Source organism: Magallana gigas, chromosome 5 (genome assembly GCF_963853765.1).
Source record: "Magallana gigas chromosome 5, xbMagGiga1.1, whole genome shotgun sequence".
In the NCBI taxonomy this organism is placed as follows: Eukaryota; Metazoa; Mollusca; class Bivalvia; order Ostreida; family Ostreidae; genus Magallana; species Magallana gigas.
In genome coordinates, this window is record NC_088857.1 from 849,496 (window position 1) to 874,153 (window position 24,658).

At 33.9% G+C, this 24,658-nt stretch overlaps 1 long non-coding RNA gene across 1 annotated transcript; it reads left to right on the forward strand.

The window, feature by feature from the left end:
- The first annotated feature begins 640 nt into the window (after positions 1-640).
- On the forward strand, positions 641-18,199 carry LOC117684695 (uncharacterized). Its single transcript, XR_010713907.1, has 5 exons — positions 641-722; positions 1,942-1,995; positions 14,281-14,340; positions 15,399-15,478; positions 17,950-18,199. It is a non-coding gene; the product is annotated as an uncharacterized lncRNA (long non-coding RNA).
- The last annotated feature ends 6,459 nt before the right edge of the window (positions 18,200-24,658 follow it).

The following is a 24,658-nucleotide window of genomic DNA, read 5'->3' on the forward strand; positions in this document are numbered from 1 at the left end:
TTATTATACTAATGTGCATCACGCAATCTTTTTTAATAATGTAATTTTTGCTGATTTCCAATTGTATTTGAATTTGCTCATTTCAGCAGCATTCATTTTTAGAAAAAGAGATTATTTAGTTGCATATATGTGCTCTGAAGTCAAAAGTCGGAATTATGTTTCAGATGAAAAAATTATTTTTCCTTGCTTCTATCTCGTAATCATGTTTAGGCTTGATATTCACAAAAAGGGGTGGTTTTAGGGGGAAGGGGTGTATCTTTTTAAGCTGACGTCCATTTTGGAAAAAACGTTTTCACTCACTTTTGCTCACCACCATCGTTTGTAGATTCAGATCACTTAACAAAAATATCAATTATTTGCAGTTTCCGTTTAAATTTCATCTGATCATATTTCAAATTTCATATGATTATTATAAAATGCTTTCCTAAAGTATAGTGTAAAATAAAAGCAGAAAATAAAATTTGACCCGAATCGTGACCATGCCCCATTAAGTTCAAAAGGTTAATATAATTTCATTTCCATTATTTTGCCTAAAATGTATACTGCCTATAATAAATGCTTGTGCACTCTATAATGTATATTTAAGGGAGGAAGGCAGGCATAAGTGTTTCACAAACATCTCTTGTCACATTTTTTTCAGAAAAGATGACAAAACTAAGCTATATAGCTTTGACATATGCCTGTGTTTTGACATTAGGAATCTGCAAGTTCTTGCCGGATTTGTAAGTACATACATTGTCATTTCACTAATGCTAATGCAAAAACTTTAAATTGATATTACTTTTTCTGGGATACCTAACAGCTAAAATGAACGATATTTTCTTTTTATTTTACATTACAAACTAGAAATAAAAGCCCGCGCAAGTGCGGTAAATAATATTTTACCCTCATAAAAGAGCTTTGTATTTTATTTTTTGTACACATTTTTGGCATATACTTTCTTTTCCTTAATTGTGTTTTATTTCTAAAACTATTATTTAAAATCAATTTTTGAAATTAAAAAGTAACTGGTTTGATATTTGGAGAAGGAGGCAGATGAAAATCTCAACTTATTTTGATTATATGAGGTATAATTTCTTTTTGCTGCAGCTGAGTAAAAACTTAAACTATTTCGGATTTTTACTGTAGTCTGTATGTGTTTTATTGTTTCAAATGAATATATAATACCTTTATTTTAGCACCATCTTTTGTATTAAATGTCAAACCTTAATCACATACATACATCATGATTTTATATCAAACTGGAAGTGGTGTAGTGCGTGGTCATATAGTATCTCTTATTTAAATATTGTTCTTCAGGTTAAATTTAAGTATAATTTTTTTTACATGTATTTCAAATGAAAGCCTACTTTGAAACAAAGGGCGGGGTGGGGATGGGGGTGGGTGCTGGTTTATCAAAAATGAATATTTTTAATTAATTTCACGACAATAACTGATGCGAGCAGTTACTCTAATGCAAATATTTTGAGAGTTTTTTTTAGGGCGGGGGGGGGGGGGCAAACGTCGTCATGTATAAGTTCAGAAGAAGTGTCCGTGTGCATCAAATTGACTTCTATCATTTTTATAATTCTTTCTGTGAAGAGAGACACATTATATGTAAATATTCTAAGTATTGATTTCTAGTACTTGAAAATCCAGCGGAATTTGGCTATGAATACGTTGTTTTCCGAATACAATTATCTTTTTTTTCAAGACCGGTCCCGATGCGCTTCGCTTTTATCATTAATGCTTAAAACAAATTTTATTTTTTAGGTGTTACAAATACCTCAAGAGGAAAATATATTGTAAAGTATTATTGAATTTTAATATACCAATATGTGATATTGTGTTGAAAGTAAAATGCAATATAATACGGCGTCAAGTGCACATGCACTAATTATGTTAAACACAATTTAACTAATTAAGTTAAACACATGCTGATTATTACACTTATCATTGTAGGCAATATGACTCGGAATTCTTCAACAAGCTTCCACTGGAAACCGACTTGCAAAGGTTTTGTTGAATGAATCGTTATTCTATGTTATATATGAAACATTGTATAGCAAAAAGTATTGGAGAGTATCAATTTGCATTGTTATGGCAATTTTGTTTTCACCATTACTCTAAAATTGATACAGACTATAAATGATTGTTTAATGGGTTAAAGCGTTGTCTTACAACATTGATAAGTTGTTTTATCCCTGACTCGTTTACATGGCAGTCTACGTGGTAAAATGTTCTTCATTCAGGGCTTGACTTTTCAATGTTGGATTGTTATAAAACTTAATACCAATAGTTAAATGTGTTTAAATCACAACAAATAAAATCAAATAAAATTGACATAACTTTTTGATAAGGAATTAAGCACAAAAAAATAGACTTGATTCAAAAGCTATGAAATTGCGAATAATTCATTCTATTGATGTGTTCCGCTAAAACATTTTTGATGACACTATCATAATAAAGTTAAAATTGTATCTGTTAGTCAATATCATTTAGCATATTTTTCTATTGGAATTATGACGCATTATTTTTGATAAACACATGACCCACGACGCAAAATAATATTGAAAAATGCAGAAGAAAAACAATAAAAACATACATAATTTTTTAATTCATTGACATCAAATATATTTAACATCAGCAGATCAAGGTCAATACAAGTAGTTTAGAATATTAATGCTTACGTGTGTGTTGTGTTATAATCGTTCAGTTTTCTGGTAAAATTGAATCAACACTTGGTAGAGTTTGAAAAATTGATAGAGGATTTGAACTGGAATATCTTAAAAACAGTTGTTCAAAATCTTCCTCTTTTATCAAATAATATACACTGCCCTTTATAAATAATTAAATTTGCAAAGAGTTAATTTATTTGTAGTATTTCATCTTTGCTAGCAAAGGGTTTTCGGTCCACTTTGCTCCCCATAAACCCATGGTGGATGTCATTACGAAAACACGGTGATGTGGTGGCGCTATTTAGCGAGCATTTTGAGTTGCGCCCCTTGCATATTTACATTTTAATCGAATTCAACAACGGGTTATATACACACTATCTCATTAATACAACATACAACTTGTTGACTACCGAATATCGGAACATAATTAACGATGCTATTAAATACGAATTAGGTAATAACCTAGGGAAAGCACGGGATGATTTATTCATAGTGTTTTGTAAGGACCTGTACCGGGAGTGAAAAAGTCGCCGATTTATATGAAAGCTTTCATGCCATAAAACCAAGTGTCTGCGGACCAAAGAAATTAAATAAAACACATCTCATTGAACCCTTAAAAACAATTACCAGAAGCAGGAACGTATATACTAACGGGATAGGCAACTTTTACATTCGACACGATTACTTCCCATGCTATCACGCGAGCCTCGACAAGATTGTAGAACTATGTTCATTCCCAGTAAAACATACTGTTTTTTAAAACAATCTGGTTAGACCATCGTTGGGGAGGCACTGTACTCGAGAACTTGTATCTCAACTTGTTAAAAGCACCGAATGTTTTACCAAAGATTACACTTGTGTTTTCTTTTAAAGTTTATATTTACCAGCACTGCGATTGTATCAGCTAATCGCAGCTGCAGACAATCATAAAACAGAGCTCGTCACCGAGTTTTCGTAATGAAATCCGGCAACGGTTTATGGGGAGCGAAGAAAACCCTTGGCTAGCGAAGATGGTAGTATTTATACAATTCTGAAAATCTAAATATTTGTGAAAGAGTTTGAATGATTATTGTTAATTTTTGAAACAATAGCGAGCGCAGCTCGCCGGCGCGCAGCGCCGGCGAGCGAAGCGAGCTCTAAGAACCAGCGTGCGCGGGAAAAAGAACGAGCTAAACCTACAGTTCATCAAACAAAATTTTTTGTCTACGTCCCATAATGCTCTTTAATGTTTTCACCCGTGGTGCTATATGCCAAAAATGGCCGACTTTTAACTCGTAATTTACGGTGTCTTAAAGTTTTAAGACATGTTTTTAGTACCGCATATGCTTTGGCGAGACTCAAAAGATTTGTTACATGCTTCCATACCTTCGTATTGAGTCGAGAAACGTAAACAAAGACGAATAAAGTCGTGGATGACGTCACAGTGCTCTCGCGCTATATTTCCCGCGATAAATTTAGACGTGGATCAAACATCTGTAATGAGTGTACTAGCTGTTTCAGTATAGATTGCGATACCTGCCTTATTGACTTATGATTTTTTTAATTTTTTTTTTATATAGAGATTATATAAATCTATACTAGCAAGAGCCATACTTAACTGTCATATCGATCTATTTTTAAGCTAATTGTGCATGAATGTACAGTAGGCAGGTAAGTATATGAGTAGGGAGTAAATAAACAATAGGACATTTTGAACTAAATAAAAAGGAATAAAAAGAAAAAATAAACAGTTAAAAAATGTATGTAGATATTGCATAAAGTCAAACCATTAAATTTAAAAGTGGGAAAATACACACCTACGAATAGGGGCCGGTCTCTCTCTCTCTCTCTCTCTCTCTCTCTCTCTCTCTCTCTCTCTCTCTCTCTCTCTCTCTCTCTCTCTGTAGGGGGTTGCGCTGTATCATAATCATTAAAATTAGTACCTTTGGCATACTTATTGTAGAGCAATACTCTTTCAAAAATTCTTTGATGTTCGTTGATACCTAAATAACACCAGGTTGACAATGTCTATACAAGGTATGTGTAATTCTTGCTGCGCTCGCCAGAACGGTAGCACCGTAAAACATATTAATCAAAGGCCATGAATCCGAAAAGAATGTCAATTTGTTAGTTTTTTTTAAGTGAAAAATAACACTACAATGACACTGTGTAGAAACGGACTATGGTAACGCCCTTTATCCTAGTCCAAGATGGCGATAGGGAAGCACGCTTCGATATGTTTACACAATATTTACGAATTTGTTGGGGTAGTATGACGAAATAAATACACTAATTTACACGATTTGAAGTGTATAAACGAAACAATTGCAAAACATTTATTATTGCAGTATCCTGCGTACAAAAGCGAAAAAGCAGGGATTTGTTTTTACTATGATTGTGTAAAGCAAGTTCATGACTAGGGTAAAGATTTTTAAAACTTCAAACGTGATTATGGTAACGCTGTAAGAAATTTCTTATAGAGAGCATAAATGTCTTCTGAGACACTTTTCTGGGTCTATCTTAAGGGTCTATTTTTGTAGATTAGAAACGTACTCTTCTAGCAAATCTATAACCCATTGCGTAATACACTGAAAAATACACGATTTAATTACAGTATTGCTATCTGACGTCTGACAAAGACTTATGTATACATGATTAATATCTAATAAAAAAAAAGATTGCCAACATATTTCAATTCAATAATTATAACGCTATGAACAGATTTTCTAACTTTTCTACAATGACCATGTCGAAGTCGCGCTATTTTATCCCCCTTCCTCGCAATCACGTACTTTAACGCATATTCCCGTTACCGTGTAATTTTGATTTTTGTCTATACCTTTGCGATTAAAACTTGTAATTTGAGAGTTAAACATTTAAATTTTAAGCTTTTTATTCAGCAAAATGTCTGCACGAAGAAATATTTGTTACCGTTACAGCGATTCGAAGTCGTGGAATGCGGGTCACGTCAGGCGCGTAAAGCAAAGTTACGAGGAATGCGTGCGAGAACCGTGTAAAACGTTTCGTCAAGTTATTGAGAATTCATTACGAACATTTAACTCATAGAAAACAATAAACACTGTACTAATCTTTAAGCAAACTTGTATTCTTTTTCAACAAACAAAAGAATAAGACAGTTGTGAGACGGAGGCTGCCTATTAAAAATGCCCTTAACGTTTCCGTATCGGTACAATATTCAAATACGCAATCCGTCAACATGTTTTATATGGTTAACAAATTATCATAATGACTTCCATAGGCATTCAGAATCAACTATAAATGACTCAACTATAAATGACACTGTGATGTTGTAAAACGCATGATTGGGTACAGTTATCATATATTATGTTTTACGGTGCGACCGTTGGGGCGAGCACAGCATGTGATCAAACAATGAATTATAATAAATTAATAAAATAAAATTAACAACGTGAAATTTGAATGCCAAAAAATAAAACATACCTATTTTTCAGTAAATTTTCATTATTCATAGTTTATAAGATTTGTTATAATTTATTTATTTATATGTAGAACAATAGTTTAATCTCAGATACAATGTTGTTAAATAATAAAGATTTTAATATATAAATATTCATTGCACTGCATCTCCTCTTTTAAAGTGATTGTGATTATGATTGATTGATTGATTTCCCCCCTTTTTTTGCAGTAGACATTTTTTCTTAAACTTAAATATAAATTTTGACTCATCATAGAGCTCCCCCCATGCAATTTTTTTTTTCATTTTTGTCAATTTATACATAGAAAATCGACTTACCATGGATTTGCCCCTCCACTTAAAAAAAAATAATTAATGTTTAATTTTATTTTTAATTTACGCTTAAAAATATTTGCTTATCATGTTAAAAGAACATGGTGTTGTTCCCCCCCCCCCCCCCCCCGCATGTAATAAATGGAAGTGAAAATAAAGAAACCATTGAACTGCTAAAGAGCTGAAGGATTAGAATTTTCATGATTAGGGTCTTCCGTTTTCAACGGAAGACCCTCTTGTTATTCTATTGTTAGGGTCTTCCGTTTCCAACGGAAGACCCTTTTGTTTTTCTTCGGTTTCTTTTTATTATTATTTTATTTTTTATTTTTTTTCTGACTCCTTCTCGGCTTTATATCTCAAAAAGTTTTCGTCCGATTTCAATGAAATTTTCAGAGCTTTTGTAAAGTTACCGTGCCTCAAAGATGTTAAAGTTTCAGTATTTACATCACTTCCGTTCAAATTTGGCGGCCATTTTTAAATTTTAAAAAAGTGATTTTGTCCGGAAGAAATCTCCGTTAACTTTAAAGATATCGCTTTGAAATAATTTTTACTGATGATAGATGTATCAATTCTATAATGTACTGGGGGGTTTAAAATTTGGTTCATCAATTTTGCTCAAAACCGGAAGCAGTTCCAATTTTTTAAAATTTTCATTTTTTTGAAAATAATAAGACAATACTACAGTCTTATAGAACTTGCCATGGTGAATTCAAATCTGAAATCCGTTTGAAAATCAAACGATGCATTACAGAGATATCGGGGTTTGAAAATTGATTTTTCCGGAAATTTTGATTCCGCGTCCTTGGTTTTAAAAATAGCTTTATGTTCAAAGTAAAATTAATTCGTACCAAAAATAATTGTTAAGTCGTGCTTGAACACATTCGGATTTTTTTTTGTCAAGACGTTCTTGAAATCAGAAAGGTTTTTGTTAATTCGTACTAAAAATCATTCGGATTTTGTTAAGTCGTACCAGGAATAATTCGATTTTTTCATCTTTTTATTTTAGTTACTCTTGTTGTTGGTTTAAGGGCTCTGCTTCTTAGAGGAACTTCCGGCCTTACTTCCGACATTAACGGAAGACCCACTCGTTGCTTTGCAACGAGCTTTGCTCTAGTTTTTTTTAATTATTATTATTCTTCTTGTTTTTCCTTCTGACTTCTTTTTTGCTTTATATCTCAAAAACTATTCAACAGATTTGCAAGAAATTTTCAGGGATTATGTAATATTCTTGCCCCTTGAAGCCTTTAAAGTTTCAGTCATTAAATCACTTCCGTTTTTTAGTTACGTCATTTTAAAAATTTTCAAAAAGTGATTTTGTCCATGACTTTTCTCGTAAACGGTTGTTTATAAAGACTTGAAATTTTCTGTGATTGTAAATCTGCAGATTTACTTATGGCATTTGACCAAAAAAATGTATTTTGTCACTTCCAGTCGAAACCGGAAGTGAAACAAATTTTTCGAAAAAATGAATTTTCTGATCGAATCAAAAATGAAAATTTGTTTTGTAGAGCTTATTGAGCTAAATCTAAAACTGAAAGCCGTTTTCAAATCCGACGATGCATTACGGAGATATCGGGGTTTAAAAATTGATTTTTCCGGAAATTTTGATTCCGCGTCCTTGGTTTAAAAAATAGCGTAATGTTCAAAGTAAAAATAACTCGTACCAAAAATAGTTGCTAAGTCGTACTTGAACACATTCGGATTTTTTTGTTAAGTCGTTCTTGAAATCGGAAATGTTTTTGTTAAGTCGTACTTAAAATCATTCGGATTTTGTTAAGTCGTACCAGGAATATTCGATTTTTTCATCTTTTTATTTTAGTTACTCTTGTTATTGGTTTACGAGCTCTGCTTCTTACAGGAACTTCTAGCTTTACTTCCGTCATTAACGGGAGACCCACTCGTTGCTTTGCAACGAGCTTTGCTCTAGTTTATTTTTCTTTTTGCTTGCAAAGATTTTTTGGATGAGGCTGCCATCTACCCACCCCCTTTAAAAAAAGGCGCTGCTACGTATAACGTTACGTTTCAGGAAATTACCGTAATTATAGTGAATAAAATATTTGTGAGCATTCATCCAAATTAGTATATTTACATTCTACTGCGTTTTTCCATTAAATTCCGTGATGTTTAAATGCCTCTAAATGCAACAAGTAGTCAAAGGTCAAATTGACAAGTTTTATTATGACGTCACAAACGTTGAACGCTGTAAACTGCAACGTCACATGCGAAAATCAAAGTTCACGCTTGTGGCTGTTACTGTGGCTCTTCCATTAATATTAACTTACCCTTAGGATAAGATAGGAATTTTAAGGTATGAATCACATTTGCAGACAAGGCAAGAAGTTAAAAAAATGTAAATATAAGCATTAAATCATGATTTTTTGAAGTATACACTCTCATAACTGCAGCGGTGTGTGCATACAAATTTTCATAACGCGCTAACGCGCGTTACTCAATTTGTATGCACACACCGCTGCAGTTATGAGAGTGTATACTTCAAAAAATCATGATTCAATGCTATAGCAATTTACAACTGTTTCCTGTATCTGAAGAAATGTCCTTATTCGTCAGCTGTTCTTTATCTTAGCCTTTGCAAGATTTTGAGAGGATTTTGGTCATTTCAGCAGATTTACAATAACTTAAATTAGAGTAATTTCCCCTTATCAGTGCTTATTGTGACGTCAAAGCTGACGTTGGTTAAGTGTCGTCTTACTCTTTAAAACTCCCCTGAGAAATAAAAGTATGCGAAGTATACTGTTTTATTTACTTAAAAAGCATGATGTTCTTAAAATTACACCTTATAGCGAGCGCAGCTCGTCGGCGCGCAGCGCCGGCGAGCGAAGCGAGCTCTAAGAACCAGTGTGCGCGGGAAAAAGAACGAGCTAAACCTACAGTTCATCAAACAAAATTTTTTGTCTACGTCCCATAATGCTCTCTAATGTTTTCACCCGTGGTGCTATGCCAAAAATGGCCGACTTTTAACTCGTAATTTACCGTGACTTAAAGTTTGAAGACACGTTTTGAGTACCGCATATGCTTTGGCGAGACTCAAAAGATTTGTTACATGCTTCCATACCTTCGTATTGAGTTGAGAAACGTAAACAAAGACGAACAAAGTCATGGATGACGTCACAGTTCACTCGCGCTATATTTCCCGCGATAAATTTTGAGGTGGATCAAACATCTGTAATGAGTGTACTGGCTATTTCAGTATAGTCTGCGATACCTGCCTCATTGACATATGATTTGTTTTTAATCTTTTTTAATATAGAGATTTTATATATATATTTACTAGCAAGAGCCACACTTTTCTGTCATATCGATCCATTTTTAAAGTACATATGTACTTGTGCATGCATGTACAGTAGGCAGGTAAGTATATGAGTATGGAGGAAATAAACAATAGGACATTTTGAACTAAATAAAAAGGAATAAAATGAAAAAATAAACAGTTAAAAAAATCATGTAGATATTGCATATAGTCAGACCATTAAATATAAAAGTGGGAAATTACACACCTACAAACAGGTACCGCCGGGCTGGCTCTCTCTCTCTCTCTCTCTCTCTCTCTCTCTCTCTCTCTCTCTCTCTCTCTCGCTCGCTCGCTCGCTCGCTCGCTCGCTCGCTCGCTCTCTCTCTCTCGATCTCTCTCTCTCTCTCTCTGGGTAGGGGGTTGCGCTGTATGTATCATAACCATTAAAATTAGTACCTTTGGCATACTTATTGTAGAGCAATATTCTCTCAAAAATTCTTTGACGTTCGTTGATACCTAAACTATAAGTTGACAATGATGCAAGGTACAGTATGTGTACTTCTTGCTGCGCTCGCCAGAACGGTAGCACCGTAAAACATATTAAACTTTTCAAAGGTTTTACTTTGATTCTCGGGAGAACGTGATGTTGGAACGTGAGGTTGGAAACCATTGGTACTATGAATTGTGGGTCAAAATTTACTGACTCCGAAAAAATATATCGGATCAATGTGTAAACGTTTGTGACGTCACACGATTATTTTTGATTGAAAGTGTACTGAGGTGAACTTTAGAGGTAACATTGACTGTATGTCGCTTACATCGTTATTGTTTTTACTGTCTAAATTTGTCTTGCTGATTCTCGTGAGAGTGTGAAGTGATAAAAATTGCCATGATTACAGGGAACTACTGGGACGATTAAACGATGCATTACTGGTCCGAATTACTGACGCCAAAAAAATTCGTTGAATGAATGTGCAACTAGTCCGAATTTTCTATTCACACACGCCTTGCCGCTGCGCTCGCTATAACCTCTGACATCGGTTAACTGCCAGAACCTGTAATTAAACATCTTGTTATTTTCTGTTAAGAGGGTTGAAAAGAGTAAATAATTCACATTTCATAGAATATGAACAGAATATTTTTAATTATTTTTTGTTGTTGAATTTTCTATCATTCCAAATGATACTTTACAGCTTTAAAATCAATTATACCCAATGAAATCAAATACCCAATATATATATTAATATTTGATAAACAATGATTACAATATATTTGTCCAAGCAGTTATTTTTGAAAATTTACGCCGTTATACAGCCAGATTTTGGGTCTGAAATCTAAATCATTCATTTTTAGCTCACCGAGCTGAAAGCTCAAGTGAGCTATTCTGATCACATTTTGTCTGTCGTCCGTCTGTCTGTCTGTCTGTCCGTCTGTCTGTCTGTCCGTCTGTCTATAAACTTTTCACATTTTCAACATTTCTCAAGAACCACTGGCCAATTTTAACCAAACTTGGCACAAAGCATCCTTAGCCTAAGGGGATTCAAAGTTGTGAAAATTAAGGACCACGCCCTTTTGCAAAGGGAGATAATTAGGAATTTATGAAAATTTTCGAAAAAATTTCAAAAATCTTCTTCTCATTAACCATAAGACCAGGAAAGCTGAAACTTATTCAAATTTGTGAAAATCATGACCCCGGGGGTAGGGTTAGGACACAATGGGGGGGGGGGGGGTCGAAGTTTAACATAGGAATATATAGAGTAAATCTTTAAAAATCTTCTTCTCAGAAACTAATCAGCCAGGAAATCTGAAACTTGTGTGGAAGCATTCTCAGGTAGTGTAGATTCAAAGTTGTGAAAATCATGACCCCTGGGTGTAGGGTGGGGCCACAATGGGGGGTCGACGTTTAACATAGGAATATATAGAGTTAATCTTTAAAAATCTTCTTCTCAGAAACAAATCAGCCAGGAAAGCTGACACTTGTGTGAAAGCATCCTCTGGTAGTGTAGATTCAAAGTTGTGAAAATCATGACCCCCGGGGATAGGGTGGGGCCACAATGGGGGGTCGAACTTTTACATAGGAATATACAGAGTAAATCTTTAAAAATCTTCTTCTCATGAACCATAAGATCAGGAAAGCTGAAACTTGTGTGGAAGCATCCTCAGGTAGTGTAGATACAGTGTTGTGAAAATCATGACCCCCGGGTGTAGGATGGGGCCACAATGAGGGGGGGGGGGGTCGAACTTTTACATAGGAATATATAGAGTAAATCTTTAAAAATCTTCTTCTCAGAAACTAATCAGCCAGGAAAGCTGAAACTTGTGTGGAAGCATCTTCAGGTAATGTAGATACAAAGTTGTGAAAATTATGTCCCCTGGGGATAGGATGGGGCCACAATGGGGGGGGGGGGTTGAAGTTTAACATAGAAATATATAGAGTTAATCTTTAAAAATCTTCTTCTCAGACACTAATCAGCCAGGAAAGCTGAAACTTGTGTGGAAGGTAGTGTAGATACAAAGTTGTGAAAATCATGACCCCTGCTGGTAGGGTGGGGCCACAATGGGGGGTCGAAGTTTTTACACATGAATACATGTATATAGAGTAAATTTTTAAAAATCTTCTTCTCAGAAACTAATCAGCCAGGGAAGCTGAAACTTGTGTGGAAGTGTGGGGGTAGGGTGGGGCCACAATGGGGGGTTGAAATTAAACATAGGAATATATAGAGTAAATCTTTAAAAACCTTCTTCTCAGAAACTAATCAGCCAGATGATTCTTTATAATTGTTAAGACTTTGACCCCAGGACAATTCTTTGGCTTTACAAGAAGGTTCAGAGTTTGATGTAGGTTTATATCCCATATATAAACTATTGTTAAGGATCTTTTTGAGAACTGCAATACTCAACATATGATATGACTATAAAATCATCCTGTTAGAAAAGGGACTAATGATTATAAACATAAGAATATCCAGGGGAAAAATGGATTTTATTTATACAGGATCTACATGTATTATTGTACATTGTCCAGATAGTTTGTATTAATTATGACTCCATTAAGCTGATTTTATTATACCTATTGTTCCTCAGGTGAGCGATGTGGCCCATGGGCCTCTTGTTTTCTTTCCATAACAATGTTTAGAATTTTAAAAAAGAAAATCATAAAGCAGTGATGCACTGCGGAAACTTCATTTTTATTTCGTTATGCGTATCTTCTAGAAGATTTGATTTTTTTTCTGGTTTTATGTTCGGAAAATATTCTTCTGCGCGGTTAGTATGATCAAAGAAAAAAAAAATTGTTTGATCGCAAGGCATTAATTTTGAATTCTATTCTCGGTTTGTGCAAATAAAAAATTATTAACGTATTTTCACCACCCAGCAAAATTTACAGCATGGGCACCCCTAAAAAATAATAATAATAATGTGAATAATTATGTTTCAAAAGCGGTTTGCAAACTGTTTAGCGTCGGGCAAAGCGTGCAGCGTTTTGTGAAAACTGTTAAGCGCTTCGGTTGAATCGCCGTTTAGCAAGCATGTGGTAAAGTAGTACATTTTAGGGTCTGTAGTTTAAAAAGAAATTAATTCATATGTTATATTTCCAAATACTAAAGCACGATGTGATGTGTTTCTTCCATTACACAAATGCCTGGTGGGAAAAAGAATAATGCAAACCATGGCAAATTGCGTTACTTTATGCATAAATTGTTGATTTCTATTGTTTATCATGTTATATAAAAATATTTCGACATGCATTTTGAAAATTTTTTCCAATCTCCGTAATCTACCGAGGTCATAACGTAAATTTCCGAGACCTCAGTCTCAACTGGCATCCGATACCTTAAAAAATATATCTACAGTCAAACTTCATTATCTCAAACTAGAGGGGGCTGTTGAAAGACCTTCGAGATATCCGAATATTCGAGATATCAAGGGTAAAATACGTTAAAAAAAAAATAGGTGCTTAAAAATCACATCGACATATTCTTTGTATTCGAGATATCGGTGTTCGAGATATCGAAGTTCAACTGTAGTTCAAAAAGTATGATGTCTTTTAAAAACGACAGAAGCAGTGATGGATATCGAAAAAAAAGTTCTATTTCAATATTACAAATTGTTTAAAACAGTTACAAAGTCAAACTATGAGAAAGCAGTTACAAAGTCAAGCTTTGTAAATATTTCAATGTTAAACAAGTTAATTTACTCTAGTCATAAAAATACTTTACCCTAATCGCAAAATATCGCTTCATCAGCTTCACCCTAGCTTGGAGGAAATCTTCGGCTCACGTTATCTCTATAATTACGAGCGATTTAAAACTAACACCGCCTAACATATACTGCGCAATAATTTTTAGAATCAACAATGGAAAAGGTGAAAACTTGTGCGAAAAAATTTCGCCATATTGGACTAGGGTAAAGCGCGTTACCCTGGTCTGTTTCTACAGTGGAGGCTCTAAAACTTCAATATATAGTTTTAACAGTGCATTATTTTTCATTTGTTTCATTTCAAAAAGGAATTAGCCTTATGTAATGATGAACAGGAGCATTTTAACCTTATACGATCAAGGGTTTTCTTTAATATTAAATAAAGTTATATTTTATTACTTCTTTACAAACTTTTTTTTTTATTTCAGAGAGGAATCGTTTTCAATGCCACTGAACAACCTTAATCAATTTCTGACTGATTTGCAACGGTATAATTTTTGCAAAGAATATAGAAAGACAGTGTTCAATATTCTATGAATGTTATTTTACGTAGTACATTGGTTCTTTACAGGTTGTTTAGAGTAAAATTCGACGTGAGCGCACCCCTAGTCATAATGTTGAATTACTTTGCAAATCCTGACGAAACAAGAAATGTTTGTAAAATACTTATGCCCCCTCTCTTGGAAACATCTGCGAAGAAAATAAGGATAAATCGAAAGTAATTTCTTGAACATCATAACAGAGGGTTGTCAGACATCGTTGTTTAATGTAAAATGCGAGAAAAATAATCATTCAATATATACTCATATGGTATAGTGTAATTTCCCTCGGTGCCAAGATTCATGGTCTAGGACTCAACAGAGTCTGGTCCTAGACCGTGAATGTTGTCTTTCCGGTGGAATTTCACTATCCTACACTCGTATTAATGAATGATTCGGCTCAACTGAGTGAAAATTTCAAGTTAGTTTTTCTGATCACTTTTTGTCTGGCGTCCGTCTGTCTGTCCCTGGACAATTTTTGGACCATACGGGGGTTTCAAAGTTTGATGTAATTTAATATTTAAATACAGTGGAATCATAACATTTCGTAGTGGCTCAATTTTCCTGGATTTCGTTGGTACCTCTCATGTACGAAATAACATCCTCCACGAATGTGATAAATTAGGGTAATAAAGTCAAATTTCTTTTTGTAGATATATAAGAATTCACGAAATTACGTCCCCACGAACCTGTAAAATTTAAGTCATCCACGAAAATTGGCCCCCGCAAAATTTAATGATTCCACAGTAAACAACTATTTAAGATCTTTCAGAGAAACGCAACACTTAATGTGTGATATGAGTATGAAACCATCCTGTAACAAAAGGACCTCAATTATTTAACTCTCGATTACCTTTAAAAATTTTCATATCTTTTTATACAGGATCTATTTTACTGCCATGTTCAAGTATTTTGTAAAAGACGACAAATAACTGATTTTATTATGGATATTGTTGCTGAAGCCCAATGTGTCTCATGTTATTTAATACAATCGCCCTATTTTACAGAAAATCGAGAGCAATTATACGATCTGTTGGACCAGGTATGCTTGACAACGTTGATATCCTCACAAGAATATTAAAAGCGGGTATGTATTAAAACTAACATATTTTCATTGCAATTTCAGCCTATCTGGCCTTTCCGACGTGCTGGAAAAGAACTTTGAATGTATTACGTAGTCATCCATCTCACTCTTTTTAAATTTATAATTGACACGTAGAAACTCAGAACATTTTATTTTATTTTATTATTGAAATATTTGCTTTCCCTTGGGAATCAAAATTATACTAAGAAGTAAAACAAGTTACTATTTATTAATGTGAAAATTTTCCAGTCAAATGCATCATTAGATTATTCCTGGTAAGCTGTCAAACTTGTTTAAGTCAATGACCCGACGCTTAAAGCTCATGTGAGCATTTCTGATCTGTCGTCCGTCTGCCTGTTCGTCTGTAAACTTTTCAAATTTTCAATATCTTCTCAAGAACTACTGGACCAATTTCAACCAAACTTGGCACAAAGCACCCTTAGGTAAATGGAATTCAAAGTTGTGAAAATTAAGAACCACGCTTTTTTTGCAAGGAGAAAAAATTAGGAATTATTGAAAGTTTTTGAGAAATTTGTGTGGAAGCATCCTCAGGTGGTGTAAATTCAAAATTCTAAAAATCATGACACCCATGGGTAAGGTTGGGCCAATATAAGGGGTTTATCTTTTACCTAGGAATATGTAGGGTAAAACTTTTAAAATCTCTTTTCAAAAGCTTTTAATCCGGGAAATCTGAAACTTATGTAAAAGCATCCTCTGGTGGTATAGAAACAAAGTTGTGAAAATCATGACCCCCGGGGGTAGGGTAGGGCCCCAATGGGAGGGGTGTTTCGAATATATAGAGTAAATCTTTTAAAATGTTCTTGAAACCTAATCAGACAGAAAACTAAAACTTATGTAAAAGCAACCTCAGGTGGTGTTGATTCAAAGTTCTGAAAATCATGACCCCCAGGGGTTGGGTGGGGCCACAATAAGGGTCAATTTTTTTCATAGGATTATATATAGAAAAAACTTTAATCAAAGAGAATCAAAGGGAAACCAGTTGGCCAGAAAAGCTGATACTTGTGTGGAAGCATCCTCAGGTAGGGTACATATAGACTCAAGGTTTGTTCAAATCATGATTCCCGGTGTTAGGATTGGGTCACATCGTAAAGGGGGGGGGGGCAAAAAATTACATAGGAATAAAAAGGGAAAATCTGTTTTTAGAAACCATTTATTTTGACATTTTGCTGATTCTTTAAAATTGTTTAGACTATGGCCCCTGGACGATTCTTAGGCCTTACAAGGGGGGTTCAGAGTTTGATGTAAGTTTATATCCCAAATGTAAACAATTGTTTATAATCAATTTGGAGCTGCAATACTCAACATGTGATGTGGCTATAAAATTATCATGTTAAAAAGGGACTTGATTATTACCATAAAAATATCCATGGTAAAAGACATAAATTTTTATTTTTACGGGATCTACATGTATTATACCACATTGTCCACATAGGTTGTATTATGACTCAATTGAGCAAATTTCATCATACATATTGTTCCTCAGGTGAACAATGTGACCCATGAGCCTCTTGTTATGGGCAGGGCCAAAAAAGCATAAAAAGGCACTATTTCTGAAAATCCTACCTACACACACACATGTTGGGATAAAAACTGATTGGTTGGTTATGAGGTTTGTGTAGCCCTTTACCACAGTTGTGAAATTCAAGGCCCCTTGATCTGGAGTTCAAGCCCTAGGGCGGGACAAATTTGGCCTTAAAATGAAAATGTATGAAATCTTTAAACATTTTCTGTTCAACCTCAGCAATAGTAAAGATAAAATGAGTTCATAAATCTAATATCTGTCCAGGAGGCCCTCTACAAACATTGTGAAAATTTTGATTTCTGGGTCACGGGGCCCTTGGGAGGGGCCATTATGGATGTATAGTGAATATGTAGTTAATATTTAGCAGTTTCAGCAGATTAGGGTTTAGACTCCAATATGAAACTTTTGTAATTGCAAAAATGATTCCCTCTGCCTTGTAAATTTAGGAGCTATAGTACTCAGGTAACTCCTGGTCTGTATGCCTCTTTTATTAGTTGGTATAAATAATTTCTCAATTGTTAAAACGGTTTTTTAATGGTACAAACGAATTAAAATCGTACAAATGCATCTCTAATGGTACAATCGAATGTTGACAATAATTTAGATGTTTAAAAATCCAAAGAAATGACCATATATATGGTTTGAGCTTAAAATGGTCCCCTAAAATGAACATCGTCATTTTACTATAATAATTCTTTGTTGTATTTGTACAAATATACATTTGAAGTTTTTACATATTTTTCATTTTAATAAAAGTGCCCACAATTTAAAAATAAGACATCATTAAGTTTACCTTTTGCCGCCATTTTCGCATTCTTAGCGTAAAACGGCTTTTTTTAAAGAACTAGTATCATATATATATAAAGTTCTTTTTACTGTATGCAACTCATTCTTCATTGTTTGTAATATTTATTAAAATTACTTTTTTCAGAAGCCTTCAAAGGTTTTTCTAAGAAATCACCATCACCTCAAGGGGAACGCAAACGATGGATCGTATGAAAATTATTGACTGCTGGTGCAATGTAACAATTTTAATCTACTTACAAATACATTATACGGCCATTTATTGCTCGTGTTTACAATTTACAACAACAACAAAAGATTTAGAATTGAATTCCCGAGCATAACAGTGCTGTGCTCTGTACATGTATGTGATTGTTTGGATGTTCAATTACAAAGCAATAAAGTGTCCGCAGTTTTCACAAAATATTTGTACTTTTAAGTTCAATTTACTCAAACTCTAATTGTTATTTAAAAAAACAAAACAATGATTTACCAATTTACTCTATCAGACATTTGTTTGATTTTCCAGTAATAAATATTCTCATAGGTTTTCTGGTATACCAAATTAAACACTTCAGTTCTATTAAACAGCCGAAAACAGTCTTGAGAATTAATATTGTTATTAAAAAAATTATTTTTTTTACATGTAATAGAAACTGTTCCATTGAATGAGTGTATGCCTGTTGGTTGTTTATTTTCAATAAATATATAGAACCATCTCACATCTGAAAGTATTTAAATAGTCGTCAACATTGTTTGGAAGTTCAATATTCACATACTAGTAATTCATGTAATATATATTTTGTTTAGAATATTATCTTAGAAATATTTTAAATAATAAAAAAGAGGCCCACTGGCCTTGACGGACATTTGAGCACAATTGTTCTTTGGTTGACAACTCAGGAAGTCTCATGTTTGCACTTAAAGGTTCATTTTTGGGGTCTTAGTCCTTATCCAAGACTGTTGACCGCGTTTGCAGACATTTTATAATCAATTGTTTATATTATTCATTTTCGTTTCGTTTAATGCATGTTAAAACGCACTTTGACAAATTATGCATTTTAAAAACAAGAGGCCAGTAGGCCTAAATGGTCACCTAAGTACCATAGCCCATACACAAACTTATCGAAGAGTCTCATATATGTATTTTATAAATTTCGTTCTGGAGTTGATAAATTATATTGTTATACTTTCATGTTAAATACTGAAATTGGATTGGTTAAGACGCAGTTAATAATATTTACTATTACCCTCAGCGTTAGCAACGCACTTGGCAACGGGTAACATTAAAAAATGTTACATGCGCAAAAATTATGCGCGTACGGTTCGCTGTAGAATTCACGTTATTCCTATATAAAAAGCAGTAAAATTTTCTTAAAAATTTTAAAAAAGACATTCAGTATAACAAAATAAACAGTGCCTGTTTGGGAGGATAACAGTTGAAATTGACACCCCTCGAAAACCATTGTCAACCTCCGCTTCGCGTCGGTTGACAATGGTTTTCTCGGGGTGTCAATTTCAACTGTTACCCTCCCAAACAGGCACTATTTATATACTATCATAATGATGACCACCTTCTTGCCTGAAATTTTTTAAAAAGGACTATGAAACCTTTCATTTCAAAGAAAAGAAAAATAAAGAACATAATAGAGTGCATGACCTGATATTGAAAATGTACAAGGCTTTGATAGAAGATAATTTTCCCACATTTGTTAACTATCAAGATAGGTTTTACGTGTATATTTTTCATAATAATAAGGTAATTTAAAACATGGTGACTAGTATACATGTTTTATTTAAAACAACCTCCCATCCCCATGCCCAGGGGCAGACAGAAACTATCCCTTTGGGCATTTAATCAAAAAATAACCAGCTTCAAACCATTGGATCTATTATGTGTTATATTCAACATACATTAACTTAGGCTCACCATCTGTTATTAATACCAAAATGATTTTACATGTACTGTTTATCAGTGATTTTGATTTGCCAAATACTACTTTACTATTAATGAGTTTATTTGTTTATTTAAAAAGTTCAAAACATGTTTTTGTTTCAAATGATAAAAATACTTGCATAACTCTTTTGATCATAAATCTTCTTAATTACATAATATTTGATGATTAATAACTCCATTATGAAGTAGCAAGGGATGATAACTCCATAAAGAAGGAACAAGAGAAGATTACTCCATTAACTTTCAAAATATCTTAACTTTGATTGACAGCTTCATTTTTTCTCTTTTCTAAATATGTGCATTAAATCATATCTGTTATTAAAGTTCCTGAGCAGAATAAAATAATATGACAAATATATGCCCCTCCCACTCCCAGCCATAACCCGTGTTTTACATGTAGGTGACATGAAATACTATTAAAGATTTTGTTTTTAAATAAGCAGTCAGTTTATATTCCGTGTCAATAGACGTTTTTTAAACATTCTATATACATAAACACTTAATGACCATTTTGGCCACACATTGCATTAAGAATCCCTACCCTATACACTTTATGAGTGTTTTGGCCCCGCCCTAGATTTAAATCCCTACATTGGGAGACCTGATATTTTAAATTTTGATAGACAGCTTGATTTCTTTCTTTGTATGCAGTCAGATTTTATTCAGTATCAGCAGAAGTAAAGATGATTTTTTAATTCATTGCATAAACACAATTTGACCATTTTGGCCCCGCCCTAGAGTCAGAAGTACAATCTTTGGGGACATGAAATCTATAATTTTGGTAGAGGGTTTCCTGATCTCAAATAACGACCACCTCCCTGCCTGAAATCTTTCCAAATGAACTATGAAACCTATAATTTTGGTGAAAAACTTTAAGATCTGGTCTACAAAAACATGAAATCAGTTTTCCTTACAGATATGTGGGAGTAGAGAAGATAATTTTTAAACATTTTATGCATGAACACTATTCATCCATTTGGCCCCGCCCTAGAGTGAAAACTTATACTCCAGGGGACATACATTTGTAAAATTTACAATTTTATTAGGGGACTTCCTGGTTATTGTAATTATAAAGTCCGTTTTTCTTATTAAGAAAGGATGTGTGAGAGTAGAGAAGAAGATTATTAAATATTATATGCCTTATTGCCCCCCCCCCCCCCCCCCCCCATCCTAAACCCCTGACCCAGGGGCCATGAATTTCACACTTTTCTCCGACTACCGCCATATTAGTTGTCGATTTCTATTGTTCTGCTCATCGCTAAACACCCCTTATATAAGGCCGAAAGCACTATTCATGCTTCACCGCATTCAGGAATTTCGAACACCCGAACACCTAACCTTGGACGAAAAGACATGGAGAAAAATAAAATGACAACCACTGCACTGGCAGACATATCCAATGAATTACGAAACAAGACAGACTGAAATCCAGCCACAGATACTCCAAAAATCCTTGATATGTATAGACCGTTTTCGTGTGTATATTATAACATCGCATATGCGCAAACTGCACACTGGGGCAGATCGAGCGATGTCAATAATCGCATGGTTTTTAGAAACGGAGCGTTTTTGTAGGAACGGATGGAAACGATGTTACGTTGTTACTCTCTTGGATTGACTATCATTTAGCTACTGTGTTGGATGTACTGCCGCCGGGGTTTTAAAAATAATGCAGACGTTATGCATTGTGTATGAACGACACACGTGTTCGATGTGCATGCGTAGTAAGGCAGCACTATCTGTGCAAACTATTACAGATACCTTGGAAATTCTTTCAACGAAGAAATATATTTTGTATTTTATTGATTGTTGTTTCCTTTATTATTTATTACATTTTACTACATTGTGTAAATCATGCATTTAGAAGTCCGTGCAACCTGAATGCCTCGATCAGAAAGTAACCGACCGTAACTTTCTCAACCGGTATATATACCCCAGTTACAGTAGAGGAGCCATCGAAACAAATATGGCGACCAAATGCTGTTATGAATTCATGTCAGCTTTAATAATAATTTGATGTTTGTCAATGTACATGTAATTCTTTTAAAATGAGGTGATTTATTTGATTAGAGATTTAATGTCGACACACTTATACATTCTTTTACATACATATGCCAATGGGGATTTTATTGTATGGCCATCTCGTTTTTTTAACATCACTGTAATTAATTTACAACAGAGCGTATTTCTTTTTTGATCTTCAACGCTTACTTCAAGTTGTGAAGATCATAGATGTTTTGGAAGGAAAAATAGGGGTTAGGAAAATTCTTCCTGTAATCGATGCACTGAAATTGACCTGTATCATTGGTTTAGCCCCGGCCCCGTACTCAGAGTCGGTAAATAGAACCATTTTAACGAGGGCTTGAACTTTGGGTAGTTGGTGTCAAACAGCATTGTGACGTACACCTGTCTATTTCATTGCTGGTCACTCAGCCATGGCTCTTTGAAATCAACAAGATTTGTCTGGCTTTTGAGCTAAAACTACGCAATCGGTGTATATTTCACTTGAAACCAGCGTCATCTTCAGCTTGTTTTGTCCTACTTAAAGTCCAAGGCCGTGTTAAAATGGTTCTAAGATTCACTAAGAATCCGCTCTGCTGTTTTCACATGTTACCTTCCACCTAAAACACGCCCTGTGGATGAGATGCAGATTCATTTTTCTCGCACATCTTAACACAGATTTTTCTGAATCACCCCTGCGAATGTGTTCGGAATGTTTTCTTTATCGTTGTTAAGTATATAATAAATCTAGAGGTTCTCGAATGAAAGTTCACGAGACTTCATCGAGTGATAATTTTTTTAATTTTTCCATGGTTGCAGATACATTGTATCTATAGATACATTACCTTCACTTGGTAAGTATCAAAAAATAATATAAGGATTGTTCCATTTTCTTAATTTACGATTAACGATTACATTACGATTTACAGGAAATTAACATTGCACTTTTAATTATATGAAAAGAGGTTGTGTATTAAAAGGAAAATGTTACAACATTAAGTTTCATGAATGTTTTGGGAAGAAGATTCAAGTAACATTGCCTGATTTAGGGAAAATGGAATATAAGTGGACAATTTTCATTACGAAAGCATCAGCTAATTAGCCTAATTATGTTATCTATAGACTGTAAAAAAAAATACTTAATACTTAATTATTTTTTTCTTTAAGCTTACAATCTAATGAACAAATCCTGAAAATTTGAAGAAGAAACACCCATAAATAAAAACGTTATAGACATTGGTCACTTTTTTTTTTCTTTCTAAATTTGGCTTTAAATCGGTTATAAGTATTTCAAATGTTCACATACCCATAACTTTGTCATTTTTGAAGTTATGGGAATGTGAACATTTGAAATACTTATAACCATAACTTTGTCATTTTTGAAGTTATTAAGTTCAAATAAACTGTAATAACTTTTATTTGATCAACTTATGAAATATACATGCAGAAAAACTATTCTAGAAAAGATGAAAAAATTCATGTGGCATTGCTACATATTGTTCATGTACAGCCGGGTAAAATATACAGTTTAACATGTGTAACGTTATTGTGTTTTGTTGTTTTCACTTTAAAGTGCATGTTTTCGATTGGATTGCAATTCTAATCTTTACTACAGCTTAATGTTTACTAGAGTGTAAAAACTTTACTCCAATTAATTAATGTTTTCCCTTTTTAAACAAGTCCGCAACATTTGGTATATCAGCCTAATTAGAAAATGAATAAAATCATCAACATTCAGATTGTTTTACTCTCGTGTTTATTTTTTTAACAATTCAGAGTAGTCACTGCTTTAATGTACATGATCATCATGTACATTAAAGCAGTGGCTACTCTGAATTGCTTAAAAATAAACTGTCTAAAAACAACACAACAATAGATAAAATATAAGTTATATACGTGTAATAATTCATTTTACAATAACATATACCAGTAATGAATGAATATGACATTCTAACATGAAACTTATAGGGTCTCTGGCACATGTTCCCACATTGATGGCCTGGTTAAGTGTATCCAGCAGTTTAAATTGCTTGGACTTAAAGAAGTATCTGCCGAGCAGGCATGTACAAGCCTTCCTCAACAGTGGAACATCCCAAGAGGAAACAAGATCAAACCTACTTCTATAAATCAAATTACAGTTGTAAAATCCAAAGAGATCCAGAAAAAAGTTCCTATACTGCCAAAAGAAATAAAGTCCAGATACAAAACACACTTACACATGTAATGTTACGAGTGAAAATCAATCATCAGAATAAAACTAAGATTCTTTGATTTCAAAATCAGCAATACTTTGGAAATATATCTTCAATAACAATTTTATTGCTTAATAAAACCTAGAGTTCCAGAGTTAACCGATGAGTCGCTCCACTTGCTGAGATCAGTGAAAGAATCACCAATATCAAGACTAGTTACATCACAAGACTCCAAAATAATCATTTTGTACAACAAAAAATTAAAAACCTGTAAATTAATTACTTTTTTAATACTGGATCTTGGAAAAGTGTAAGCGAGGCACACACTGTCCAAACTTTGTTGACAGATCCAAATATACTGGTTGGAATACAATGTGAAACTATCTTAAAAGTTCCTATTTTACGAATTGCACGTTCCACGTGTATGCGATGAGCTGCAATTTTTTGAGTGATGTCAACATCCGACTGAGACATTTGTGTTCCACTATTCACAAAGGATTGCAAGTTTAGATGTAACTTCAAAGATTCTAGTTTGATGATATGGTAAACCCTTTATCTGCCATGATACAGTCACCCTCATGAATGTAGCCAGCAACCATAAGTTGATGTAGGAGTCTGCAAAATCCACTTTTCACTGTGATAGTCACATCTGAAATAGAACCAGTAAAGAGCTTACTGACAAACACTATATTTCCCATTGGATCACA